General features: G+C 40.3%; 1 long non-coding RNA gene across 4 annotated transcripts in view; it reads left to right on the forward strand.

Annotated features, from left to right (window-relative positions):
- The window catches only part of LOC131765116 (uncharacterized), a 112942-nt gene that overhangs the window by 4367 nt on the left and 95346 nt on the right, over positions 1–13229 (forward strand). For all 4 annotated transcript variants that reach the window (XR_010835424.1, XR_010835423.1, XR_010835426.1 and 1 more), the window contains exons 2-4: positions 2037–2236; positions 5823–6014; positions 8919–9039. This is a non-coding gene — a long non-coding RNA (uncharacterized lncRNA). The remainder of the gene's footprint in view (positions 1–2036; positions 2237–5822; positions 6015–8918; positions 9040–13229) is intronic.

Consider the following 13229-nt stretch of genomic DNA (forward strand, 5'->3'; position numbering starts at 1 on the left):
AGAGCAATAAGAAGCCACTGAAGCTTTCTTTTCTTTCTTGTTTTTTGTTTGTGTGTTTGTTTGTTGAGGGGGGTACGAAAGAGAGGTGAGGAAGAGGCTAGGGAGATGAGGGCAAGAATGACCTGATCAAATTTATGTGTGAAAGGATGATTTTGGGTGCAATGTAAGAAAAGATTGGAGAGAGAACTAGTAAATGAGTTTAGGAAGGTATTGAATTGATTTGAATGAGCTATTATGAAAGCTTGGAATGGTGATGAGAGAGAGAAAAGTGGATTTAAGAGATATTTAAGAGGCAGAATTGACAGGAGCTGATGATGAACGAAATATAGGAGGGAGGTGAGGCGTGAAGGGTTAGTCCTAGGTTTCTGAGTGCAACTGAAGAGACGGTGATGCCAGTCACTAAAATAGGGAACAGGCCAATAGGCCCAGATTTGTTGGGGGAAAATAGTTTGATTAGGGGTATACTAAGTTTTGAGGTGCCACTGAATATCCAACAGGCCACTGTAAAGACTGGTACGGAGCTAAGAGAGGAGGTCTGAGTGGAGACGTACGAGTGAGAGGTGTTTCCACATAGTTAGTAATTACAGCTGTGGGAGTAGGGGCGTTGTCCTCACGAGGGAACATTGGGTGAGAAGGGGAGAGTGGGTAGCCCCAGTGTCGAGGAACTGCCCAACTTTCTGACTGACTATAGGAGGGCGAAGCTGCGTAGGAGACCAAGAAGAAATAGTGAGGAAGGCAGGGAGAGAGAACTTCTCAGAAATAGAGGGAGTGGGCATTAACGTCAGTTACAACTTGAGAGGTTAAGTAAGATGAGGACTAAAAACGCCTGATGATTTAATCACATAGAAGTCACGGTGCACCTTCAAGCTGTGTTAGAGAAGTGACAGTGCTGGCAACCAGGTTGAAGTGGGTTGATAGGGGTGAGGAAACGGAGTTAACAAGTCTGAGAGGTTATATCGTGACTAGAGAAGGGATTCAGTGAGTTTTGGTTTTTGGAGCTTATGGACATAAACAGAAAATATTGATTAATACAAGATGGTTTAAATGAATGATGCAATGAGTGAAACAATCCATAGTGTCCCAAAGAAAAAAAGCAATTTTGAAGACTTGTAGTCATTTGTAGAGCTAACATATCATCCTTACTGTGTACTAAACACTCATGCGTATGCTGTACATGTGTGCATGTGTCAGTCCTTCCAACAACCCGATGAGGTAGATGGTATTATTGTCCTATTTGATATCTAAGGAAACTGGAGCATGGAGCATAGACAGGGTAAGTTATCCCACATCATAAATCTGGTGAATGACAGAGCCAGGATTTGGACCCAGGTAGTCTGATCAGTCTGAGTCTGTGGTCTCACCACCCCACCAGACAACCTCAGTGTCTGCAGTACTACCTCTGCCACATAATGTTATATAATGTCCAGGGTGGCTAGGGTACCATATGACTCCTATCCCTGGCAAGGGCTTCTGGGGATCTGAAGGTGGATAAGACCTCAATACTATGAATATGATTTATGTCTAAAGGCCAGAGTTTAGACGTAAATTGTTTCTTCAATTGATTACTTAATGGTGAGCAGAAAGACAGCATGACTTCAACAAGAAGAGAGCATGCCCAAATCGTTTATTATAGTCCTTAATAGGATGAATAAGGATTTTGACAAAGTGGACCCAGGCGATAGAGTTAAAATTTTTTTCAGATTCATTAAATCTTTAACCTGAGATTTCCTTCCGGGTTAGGAAAAAATTCAATGATTTGAAGATTGTATTTATGTAAGATCCAGTTAACTGAGGATCCACTGTAAAGATGTTTCGAAAACTAGGATTTTTGACATTTATTTTTCTTATATTTAGTCACTGGATAGGACATAAAGGAATTCAATAATCTCTTTCAAGTAGCTTATCGACCATCACCATTTTAATAACTTCTTAGACTTTTCAAGTAAAAAAAAAAGTCTGGAAAATTTTAATACTGCATTGAAATACTTAGAAATAAAAGAACCTGTGAAGCTATGTTTCAAATTTATATGTTTCAGGTCGGATTCTCGTCCTTGTGAAATAGTCAAACAGCCTCGCCATGCACCAGAAGAATATAAACCAAAGCAGGGGGAGATTGATCTTGGTACTACCTACAAATGGCATCTTAATTCTTGTAAAGTGCAGCGTGTGGCAATAGCTCGGCCTTTGGAGAGACAAGTTAAAAAAGGGAAGTTGGATACTGTCCCGACCTATAAAGGTAACTTGCCATTTCAAAAACTAAAGAGCCAAAAACCAAAAACTTTACTTCCAGCTTTGAGATCTAACATCAGATCATGATTTTGGTGTATTGCCAAACTTAAGTCTCTGTGGCTTAGGAAAAATCTTTTTTCTCTGTTGTCTAAATAGTATTGTATATGAGAAAAAAGCAGACTATTTGCTTGATGGAGAGTTAAGAGACCTGGATTCCTGTCCAAATTCAGCCACTTAATTAGTTTTCTCTATCTCAAACCATGAAAACAAAGGATACCACTGAACAAGCATTATGTCATATTTGTCACATTATGCCACATTTAGTCGGCACTGTTCCTTTCCTTCCATCCCAGCATGAGTTGAAACTTTACTGAGCATACTGGAGCCTTTGAGAAAGTCAAATAAAGAGCAACCCTCTTCTCCATTGAAGTTCTGAACCAAACGATAAAGCAAAAGAGTTAGCAGGTAGAGAACCAAAATACTCCCTTTATACTGACAAAGGCTGGAGTAGAGGGTGAAGCTTGCATCTGTTAGCAGATGGTCCCTGATACTGAACCTCAGAATACAATAGGTTTGTCCACCCAGTGAGACAGTGTTGGAGCACCACCTAGGCAACCTGCTCCTCCAAGACTTCCAGCATGGAATACCTTCTGCCTCCTGGCAACTGACTTGGAAGAGTAAGGACTGTACAACGTATGACCAGTTTCTTCCCAAAAATCAATCTGATTATATAATAGTCTGTTGCTTTTTGGCAGGGGGTGGGGTCCTTTAGTTTTAAACAATAGGCTCTCTTGTTAGTTCATATTTTTTCTGTATTTTTTTTGTTGTTAATAATGTAATTGCATATTTAGGCTTAAAGCCTTTTCACTAGTTATGTGATATAACTGAATGGGTATGTCCTAATATAAAACCCTTTTGTACGAGTGATGCCATCCACGATAAAAGTCATGATTTATACGTTAAACCGGTAATAACAGAATACATACTTTTTCTTTAAATGTCACTCTTACCAGTTTAATGGGTCACTAAAGTATATGGTATCAGTATGCTGTGATCTATATGTCAGCCCAGGAAGGAGATCCGTACAAAGAACACATTTTTAAGACAATGCACATGGTGAACAAATATATTGTTATAATCTAATATAGCATATAGTAATTGCTAAGATATGTATTTATTGGTATGCAGAGGAGATAGTGTATTGTGTAATAATTTGACATAAAAGATAATTGGTGAACCATCTGTACTAGGTCTTTTAAACAACCATAGTAAGATTTTCTTTTCTTTTTTTTTCCCCACAAAGTCTTTTTAAAAATACAATAGTGATATTCCTTGATGCTGTGACTATTTACATATGAGACACACACATACACAGTAACACTAGTTCTGGCTTCTCATTACCTGGGTTTCCTATAGATTCCTGTACGTCCACTCCCGTAATCCAGTGTTGAGGATTCCTGGGTTCCTTCTAGCCTTCTCTCTCCTCATCTTCCCTAGTGAGGAAAAGTGATTCTTGTATTTCCAGGTTTTCAGGCATGAGACAACAAATACTAAGGGCTGAGGGAATAATTCGTCGTTCTGCGTGATGATTGTACTGCAGGCTTTGTACATACCTACTGCAGGACAGGTCCATAGCTGAAGAGAAATCACAATGGGAAGAGACTCTCTCTCACTGTCACCTAAGAATTAGAGAACAGAGCAAAGGCAGAAATGGGGTATGATTAAAAACAAGAACGAAAAACTCTATAAGATGGTGAGAAGGGTGACATCTAGATTCTGGAGATGTGGTTCTGTGAAACTGGTGGCTCTTAGACAAACATACCTGCCCCTAGCAGCCTTGCTTTAGAAAGTCATTCAGATTAAAATGTAGATAATGAAAATAGGTCAGTATTTGATTTGATACTTTTTAGGGATGACTCTTCTGTGTGCTGGGCACTATAAGGAATAGAGATCTGAATTGAGCATCGTTGTTGACATTTAGAAACTTTATAGTTGAGTTGAGAAAAAAAGAGCAGTAATAGCCTGAAGAATTAAATAGTCAAAGAGAAATCAAAATATGAGGTATCACAAGAAGAGGCAAATAATTCACTAGAAAATTAACGGAACAATTAGGACTTCAAACAGACTAAGCAAGATATCACTCCAGGCTAGTCTGGGAATGCGTCACAGACTAGTAAGTATTGATATATAGAAAGAGGAGGGATATCCAAAAAGCTAGGATGAGGTGAGCAAAAAAATCATAAAGCCAGAAAGATAAGAGGGTTGTTCAGTGAACATGGTGGGAACCAGAGAATTTCAGGATCTGAGAGATTGGTGTATAGTTCCAAAAATGTAGGTTGAGATCAGATTGTGAAGTCTTGGTTGTCAGACTGAGGCGCTTAACGTTTTTCTAGTAGCCAGTAAAAATTTTTCAGTTCTGCTACCAGATAGGACATAGCAGATGGCAGAAAGCCATTACTTCCACTGAAACAGCTTAAAAACATACATAAATTTTTAAAAATCTCTTTTTAATGGAAGCAAAGAACTAAAATTACAGAGACAGGGGAGCCCTTCCTAGATGAGCTGAGATGGCCAACTGTGTACTTCTCTGGGAGCATTTGTCAGGTCTAGGCCAAGGCTGAAGATTAGGGTAGCATCAGCAGTGGGACTCTCGTAGGGGAAGGGAAACCAGCGGAGCACCTGACATGTAGGCCAGTGTGACCAACCGGAATCTGTAAATACCCCTGATGTGTGGCTGGTTTTCCTTGCGGGATGTCTGCTGAGTCATTAGGGGGCATGGTAGGCTAGAGGACTGAACCTTCTAATCATCAAATCATGTTTAAAAGGAAGCTAACTAACAGAACATTGGTTTCCCAAGGGCAAAACCAATTTTCTATGGTAGAAAAAAATGTTTATGAGAGCTGAAAAAAAAATCATGTTTTAAATTTTTAAACGAGATTTAGAAAATTTGTTACAGGAAATCAGGATTTTTGTTTTTAAATTTTATTTATTTATTTATGGCCGCACTGGGTCTTCTTTTCTGTGCGCGGGCTTCCTCTAGTTGCGGCGAGCGGGGGCCACTCTTCATCGCGGTGCGTGGGCCTCTCACTGTCGCGGCCTATGTTGTTGAGAAGCACAGGCTCCAGACGTGCAGGCTCAGTAGTTGTGGCTCATGGGCCCAGCTGCTCCGCGGCATGTGGGATCTTCCCAGACCAGGGCTCGAACCCTTGTCCCCTGCATTGGCAGACAGACTGTCAGCCACTGCACGACCAGGGAAGCCCCAGGAAATCAGGATTTTAAAACCCATTTTGTATTAATATTTTAACCAAGATTGTCCTTTAATATGCATTCTGAGAGTTGCATAATGTACATTCCCATCCGAACTCTTTTAATCCAAACATACTTTCTGGTAGCTTGTTGCCTCAATCTACTATCATTTGTACATGTGTTTATAATTATGGCAATTATAGGGTTATTCATATATGAGTTATTTATAAGTGCTTTAGGACTAATAGAACACCATTGAAAATGATACATGCATGATACATGCATTCTTTTCATTGAAAATGATACATGGATTCTTTTTTCAAGAAAACAGTATTTTTTTTCCTTAGATTTCAAGGCATCTGCATAGTGTACCCTGAGTCAAGTTTTGGTTGGCAGTGTCAAGATGGCTGCACTGCTCCTCGCTGTGTTCAAGTTAGAAAGAGGCATTGTGGTGTGACAAGTAAAGGCTCTGTGGCTTGGGAATCAAAGCACCTGTGTTCAAGTTTCAATGACACCAGTTTCTACTTGTGCCATCCTAGGTAAGTGACTCTTGTCTTTGAGGCTCAGTGTCTTCATTTGTAAAAGAATTACGTGCTCTGCCTACCTCTCAGAAGTTTTGCTCTGAGCATCAGGTCATGTGATACAACATAATGCGTAAACTAAAAGTGCTAACCAAATGTCAGAGATTATTAATAAGTCACTCAGTCTCTTTCCGTACCTGTTTCTCTGTTTTCAAATTAGGAGAATTACCTACTCAATACTCACTTTCTGTCCTGTAGCAAGGACTGTAAAATAACCTAATCTGCTTCGAGCTTCCGAGTAGTATGATTTCTGAGACGAGACTTGCCCTCTAAAGCTTCACAAGCACCCTAGAAGTTGTTACAGAGAATGGAGAGCTTGGATGGGGGGGAATAATGTGTTTCGAATGACAGTACTTCCAAAAAGGGAAAAGCACTTGCGAGAGTAGTTTAAGGAATGACTGACAGCTCTGAAGAAAATTTTCACGGTTACCGCAGGTAATTATGCACCTAATTGCTGCTCCCAGAATCACGATGCAGAAGAAGAATCAGGCTTGGTATGGGCACAATTATGTCCTCCTCCTCCTCCAGTGTGAAGAGAAATGCCAAGAAGGGAAGGAGGGAAGGAATGGTGCCATTAAGTGAAGTAGAAAGAACAGACTGCAATTATAAATGCTGAGACTTTCCTAATGAATTAAACTCTTAGTGGGTGTTTTTTCTTTGATCAATGATGCATTATGGGATAATATGATTTATTTTATCTTTTTAGTCTTTAGTAGCTTTAGAACTGTTTCAAAATATATACTTAACTGAGAACAAGTCCATCAACATTTGGTTAAAATATTTTTCATTATGTGGAAGTAGTTTGTTTTTATTTACTTTCGTACTAATTAGGGAAAATTATGTTGACTTGATATATTAGTCATATTAATAGAGCATCATTAAATGAATTTTCATGAAATCATTTCTGCAACAGATCTTCTCTGGAAAAGATTAAAGAATAAAGTATTTTCCAGGTTAAGCTCTACATAATACACACACACACAAACACACACACAGAGTCACACAACATTTTAACAGCACTGGAAACTAGTAATATTATTATTTAACCATCTGCCAGATTTAGAATGAATTTCCACTAAGCCAAACTTGGATAAATCGGATGAAGGAAGGAGGGCATTTGGAGACAAAATTTCCACCCCCACCCCATCCCATCTCCATCCTGTCTCCCTGCATGTCGTTGTTGTGGAGAATGAGAGCACAGAATGAGACAGAAAGGCTTTGTAGTTTATAAACCCTGCAGGGACAACAACGCTAAGAGTGCACCCTGATGTAAACCGTGGACTTTGGGTGAATGATTATGCTGTGTTAATGTCAAGTCACCCATTGTGACACATGTACCCTCTGGTGCAGGCTATTAATAGTGGCAGGCTGTGCATCTGTGGGGGCAGGAGGTACAGGGTTACTCTCTGTACTCTCCACTCAATTTTGTTCTGAACCTAAAACTGCTCTAAAAAACAAAGAATATTAAAAAAACAAAGACTGCATGGCAGGAAGAAAGGAGGGGAGTGTTCACCAGTCAGAGGTTGGGAAGCCCGTACCCCAGCCCCTGAATACATCAGATTTAGACTTCCTTTCATACAAAACTATCTAAGGCCCTGTCTGAGAATCGCTGTGTGAGAGGAGTCTGGTAATATGAAGCGAAGAGGAGACCTCAGAACATTAATCAGAGAAGGGGAAGGTGAACCTTGTCATCATAAGTTAGCAAACTTCAAAAAGGCTGTTTAAAAAGAGTGCTGATAATGTACCTTTCAAAGGGTCACAGTGTCCAATAAAACATGAAGAAACGTCCATTTTGTTAAGGCTTTAGCTTTTCTTCTCTCTCCACTCATTGGTGTTTTACATGGATGGGTAGAGTTTCACCCCATGTCACAGACCTAGGACTTTCACCAATGTCGCCCCTCCCCATCCTCCCCTTCAACAGGGCACACAGTTTGATAGCTGCCAGGGCTATCTCTCCATCACCTCCAATGTCCCCATCAGTTCTTCTTTATTTGTAGCCATTATGGAACTATAATGACCAATGACACAGATTTGGAGCAACTGGAACACTCGTATGTCGTTAGTGGGAACAGCCACTTTGGAAAACAGTTTGCTAGTTTCTTATAAACATGCACATACCATGTAAGCCAGCAAATCCACTCCTTGGTATTTATCAAAGAAGAATGAAAACTTAGTTTTACATAAAAGCCTGTATGTGAATGTTTATAGAATTTTATTCATAATCACCCCACGCTGGAAACAACCCCTAGGTCTTTTAACTGGAAAAATGATACACCTCTATAGTATACCCATACCAAGCCAATTCAAGGAACAAACTATTGATTCACCCAATATCATGCATGAATCTTAAATGTCTTTTGGTCAGTGAAAGAAGCCTCAAAGGCCACATAATGTATGATCCCACTCGCATGAAACTCTGGAAAAGGTAAAATTATATGGACAGAAAATAAATAAATGCCAGGGGGTGGGGGGTGGAGAAATTATTGACCACCAAGAATCAAGATAAGGGAATCTGCGAGGTGATGGAACCGTGATGTAAGAAACTGTGCTGGTCGACAAACAACTCTGAATTTGTCAAAACTCTTAGAACTGTAAACCACAGAGGCAATTTGACTGCATGTAAAATTATAAAAACCATCACCAGGAGGTGGGGAGACTGCAAGGAGGAATGCAGACTGTGATAAATGAGGATGACTGTACTGCGAATGAATCACATAACCAAACTGCAGGGGGTGGGAAGGAATGGGATGACCTAAGTCACTCTGGAAGTGGGTTCTCACTGGACACCATAAGGCAGTAGACAAAAAGAATACTATACAAATACTGTACTCTAGTTGGTAATTTCTTGTTTTGCTTTCACAGGGGTATGTGTTAGCAGCTCTGAAACTACATGTATAATAAGGTCAAACCAAGAAAATATATTGCAGATAATGAAAGCCAGGCTTCTCCCTGTCAGAGAAAGAAGTTGACAAACAAGAAAAAGGTATGGACTATAATAATGACCCTATGTGCTGGAATGGCATTCAAGGTTTCAGTATGAATGCATAGATACAGGAAAAAAAAATTGTGTGTGTGCGTGCACATGCACGCATATTCAAGGATTAGTGTATACGCAGTCAACCTTTTAACCCTCCCAATGGCCAAAGCTAGACTGCTTTGAGCAACAAAATAATGATAGTGTTGGATTTCAACCCCTAAATATATATCTAGATACAGATATCTAGATATAGATATCTATAGATATCTATAACTATATCTAGATATATAGATATATATGCATCCCCTGGAGTCTATATGGATATACATAAAGTGCATAAATGGGGAAGAAGGGACAACTCTTCCCTTCCAAAGGATTCCAATTAGCAGAAGTAGAAGGAACGAAGAAAATAGAAGGTCACGATTAGAACAACTTCGTAATAATTGTTGTAGGCACAATCCACGGTGGATGCTAACATTAAGGGATAGTATTTTAAGAAGAAGCAGAATATTTGTACAGTGTCAAAGTATTGTCTCTAAAATAAGTATTTATTTATTACAAAGAGAAAAATAGTAACTTAATAGACAGGAAACTTGGCAGAAACTACCTGAACCAAGGATCAAGTCACTAGTAATAGGACTTATTGACATATTGTTCCCCCTGTTAGTATGTATTAAGAAGGGCAATAATGCATAACCTCACTCTAATCTTGAGAAAACACTAGATAACCCCAGATTGAGGGACATTCTACAAAACCTGTAGCCAGTGTCATGGTCAAAAGCGTCAAGATCATGAAAGACAAGAAGAAATTGAGGAAGCATCACAGATTGGAGGAGGCTAGAGAGGCAAGGCAACAAAACACAATGTGGGATCCTGGATTAGACCTTGGGCAGAATAAAGGACAATAGTGGAAAAATGGTAAAATCCCAAAATGTTGATATGTAAAAGCCAGAATATTTGGGATTTCATCACACTGTACATGAGAGAGGACCCAAGCCTTACATTAGTGTTTAGATTGTAAAATGTGGACTTTTTTCGGTGTCCTTGCGGAGTTACTAAAGATTACAAAGTATTTCAAACTGCCAAGAAAATAGAGGGGATTTCCTAGAAAAATTTATCTGAGTTGGAAATAAAGTTGTAACTTTTCCACTGTCCCGATAATGCTGTCCACTGCTTGTAACCTATGTAGGCTTTAGAGAAGGAAGGAAGGGAGGGAGGGAGGGAAGGAAGGGGAAAGAGGGAAAGAGTCAAGGAGAAAAGGAGGAAAGGACAGAAGGAAGGAAAGAAAGAAAAGGAAAGAAGGAAGTAGTACACTGTTGAGATCTCTGAGGTGTCCCATTACTTATCTTCTGTGTGGCTCAGCCTCATTAGGCTAACACAGTCTTACAAGTTACTGTAAAATGGTTGATTTTTGTCTTCATCAAGTGACCTTGGAAACTCCAAGGCCTGTAGCAAATGAAGGGGAATTTCAATTCCAGCACCATGAATGTTTTCTAGAAAGACTCACTGCTCATCTTGAAGCACTATACACTTGACCCTTGCACAATGTGGGAGTTGGGGCGCCACCCTTCCCCGCCATGGAAAATCCACGTATATGTGTAGTTGGCCCTCCGTATATTCAGTTCCTCCGTATCCGAGGTTCCACATCCACATATTCAACCAACCTTGGATAGTGCAGTATTTACTAGTCATAGAAATCTGTGTGTAAGCGGATGCAAGCAGTTCAAACCCACAACTGTATAAGAGAAGGAAGCTATTAAAAGCGGTTACTCACCAACCGCTGCTAAAAAGTGTCTGTGTGCAGACATCTCAAATCCATCCCTAACCTCCTCACAACAGCCAAAACTCAAGGTGGGTGAGCGCCTTCTGCTCCTGCTCTCCCAGCTACCACCCACTTCCGTACCTGCTTCAGGCTGCCCGTTTGGAACTTCTGGCCACTCTTTCCTGCCCTTGACATTCTTTTAGGTGTGATTCACATGAAGTAAATGACTGGGATGAGGCAGTGAGAGTGAATCTCTGTGTGATCCGCTCTGAATCCTGTAACCCACACCCCAAAGACAGCCCAGGGCACTGAGCCCAGCAGGGTTGCTCCTGGACTCGGAGAGGCAGCCAAGGGGACCATACCCAAGGCCACCACAACCTGAATGCAGATAAGTCACCTGCCTTTGTAAGGATGCCGCTGAATAATCAAAGTACATTTATTTCTGAATTCCTAGTCAGGATCATAAAAGAGAAACACTAACTCTTAGGTGATAGAAACAGTAGTAAAATACAGTACACAGGAAAGTCATTTGAATGATAACGAGACAAAAGGTACAACAGCAAATGAAAAATAGCAACTTTAAATACAAAGTGAAGCAGTTTAATAAGAGATGTTGTTAATAAGAAAAATACATATCCCCTGTCTTTATTACATACTGTACAAAATAAAATATTGCACCTTTGAGTCATATAATAAATATATGCAAAGAGTATTGTACAAATGATCTCTCTTTTAATTTAAAAAGCCTTCAACAATCAAGTGTGATTGCGATGAACAACTCACAGGCTGGTGTGACCTCGTCACGTTCCCGCCCCCATTCCCAACCACCAAACCCTCCACGTACAGTAGCGTCCATCCCAGTGTCAGTGAGGCTGCAGTTAACGAACAAGAGACCTGGTGCTCAGGATATGGCAGAGAGACTCAGCAAGCTTGTCCACAGACAAATCCAAAGCCAGAACGCACTGCTCACTTATGAGTGACTGCGGACTAGGGCCAGCACACCTGCTTCGGGTAACTTTGCTGCCGACAGGCTATAGGCAACATGTGCACAGGCAGCTGGGACCCCGAGTAAAGAAGTATGACCACTTATTTGGGGTTGTGTGCCATCTAAAGCCATAACTGGTAGAATGTTAAGGTAAGAGCCCCCTAACCAAATCAGCTTTAGAACTTACAATTAAATACTACTCCCAATGCCTTCAGCAGCAACATCTTCTCCAAACTTTACCTCCACCCTGATGCCATCACTAATGCCAGCATTGGCACGATCCAAACCCAAACCAATTCTGGCCTAACCCTAAGCCATAAAGCCAACTCTAGCCTTAACAATAACTTAACCTCCATTTTTCTCACCTGACCCAAGGCTAAAACTAAAATGAACCCTAAACTTATTCAACAAATCCTAACTCTAACTCCTCATCCTAACTGTACCTTCCAGCCTAACCCTAATTCACTTTGGATTTACTGAAAAATCGGTTCAAATTAAAACAATTATTTACTATAAACAGCTCTTTTCAGCTATCATGTTTCATTGTTAGATTACTTTCTCATAATTTTTCCAAAATAAAAATCCTTAGGAATTCTATCTTATGCATAAATTAGGTCTAACAAGGCTTTGATTTTTCTGTTTGTGTGCAAGAGAATAGTGCTGAGAAAAGTCTCATTCACAGCTCTTAAAAGAACGCTTTGAATATACTTCAAAATCAGTAGAAGAGGTTAACTTTCCCTCTCCTTTAATTTCCAAGATGCCGCATTTGGTCACAGATCCATTTCCGTAGTTGTGAAAATGGCAGCAATGTTTCCTCTGTGTTTTCTTCCCTAAGTTCTCTGAGAGCAAGGACAAGATGCCATTCCCCCAGGATGCCTGGATCAGTCAGGGTCACAAGCCTGTCCAGAGCGATTGTCTCCTTTTCACAGACTAAACGTAAGGGTCCATAAAAATGTCATTAGAGCCAACATCTTAACAACTACTGGCCAGAGCTTCTAAAATGTAAATGCCTTATAAGCCTGTTGCAACCCTACAACTGAGAGAAGTCATCAGTTGCTGTGTTTCTCAAGCCTTCAGGATGTCATACTCTGTAATAGTCTATAAACACAGACCTACTAGAGCATGGACTTGAGGATATGGGGATGAGGAAGGGTAAGCTGTGACGAAGTGAGAGAGTGGCATGGACATGTATATACTACCAAATGTAGGGTGGATAGCTAGTGGGAAGCAGCCGCATGGCACAGGGAGATCAGCTCCGTGCTTTGTGACCACCTAGAGGGGTGGAATAGGGAGAGTGGGAGGGAGGGAGACACAAGAGGGAAGAGATAAGGGAACATATGTTTAAGTATAACTGATTCACTTTGTTGTAAAGCAGAAACTAACACACCATTGTAAAGCAATTATACTCCAATAAAGATGTTAAAAAAAAAAAATCACAGGAAGAAGCAG

This window comes from Kogia breviceps, chromosome 11 (genome assembly GCF_026419965.1).
Source record: "Kogia breviceps isolate mKogBre1 chromosome 11, mKogBre1 haplotype 1, whole genome shotgun sequence".
In the NCBI taxonomy this organism is placed as follows: Eukaryota; Metazoa; Chordata; class Mammalia; order Artiodactyla; family Physeteridae; genus Kogia; species Kogia breviceps.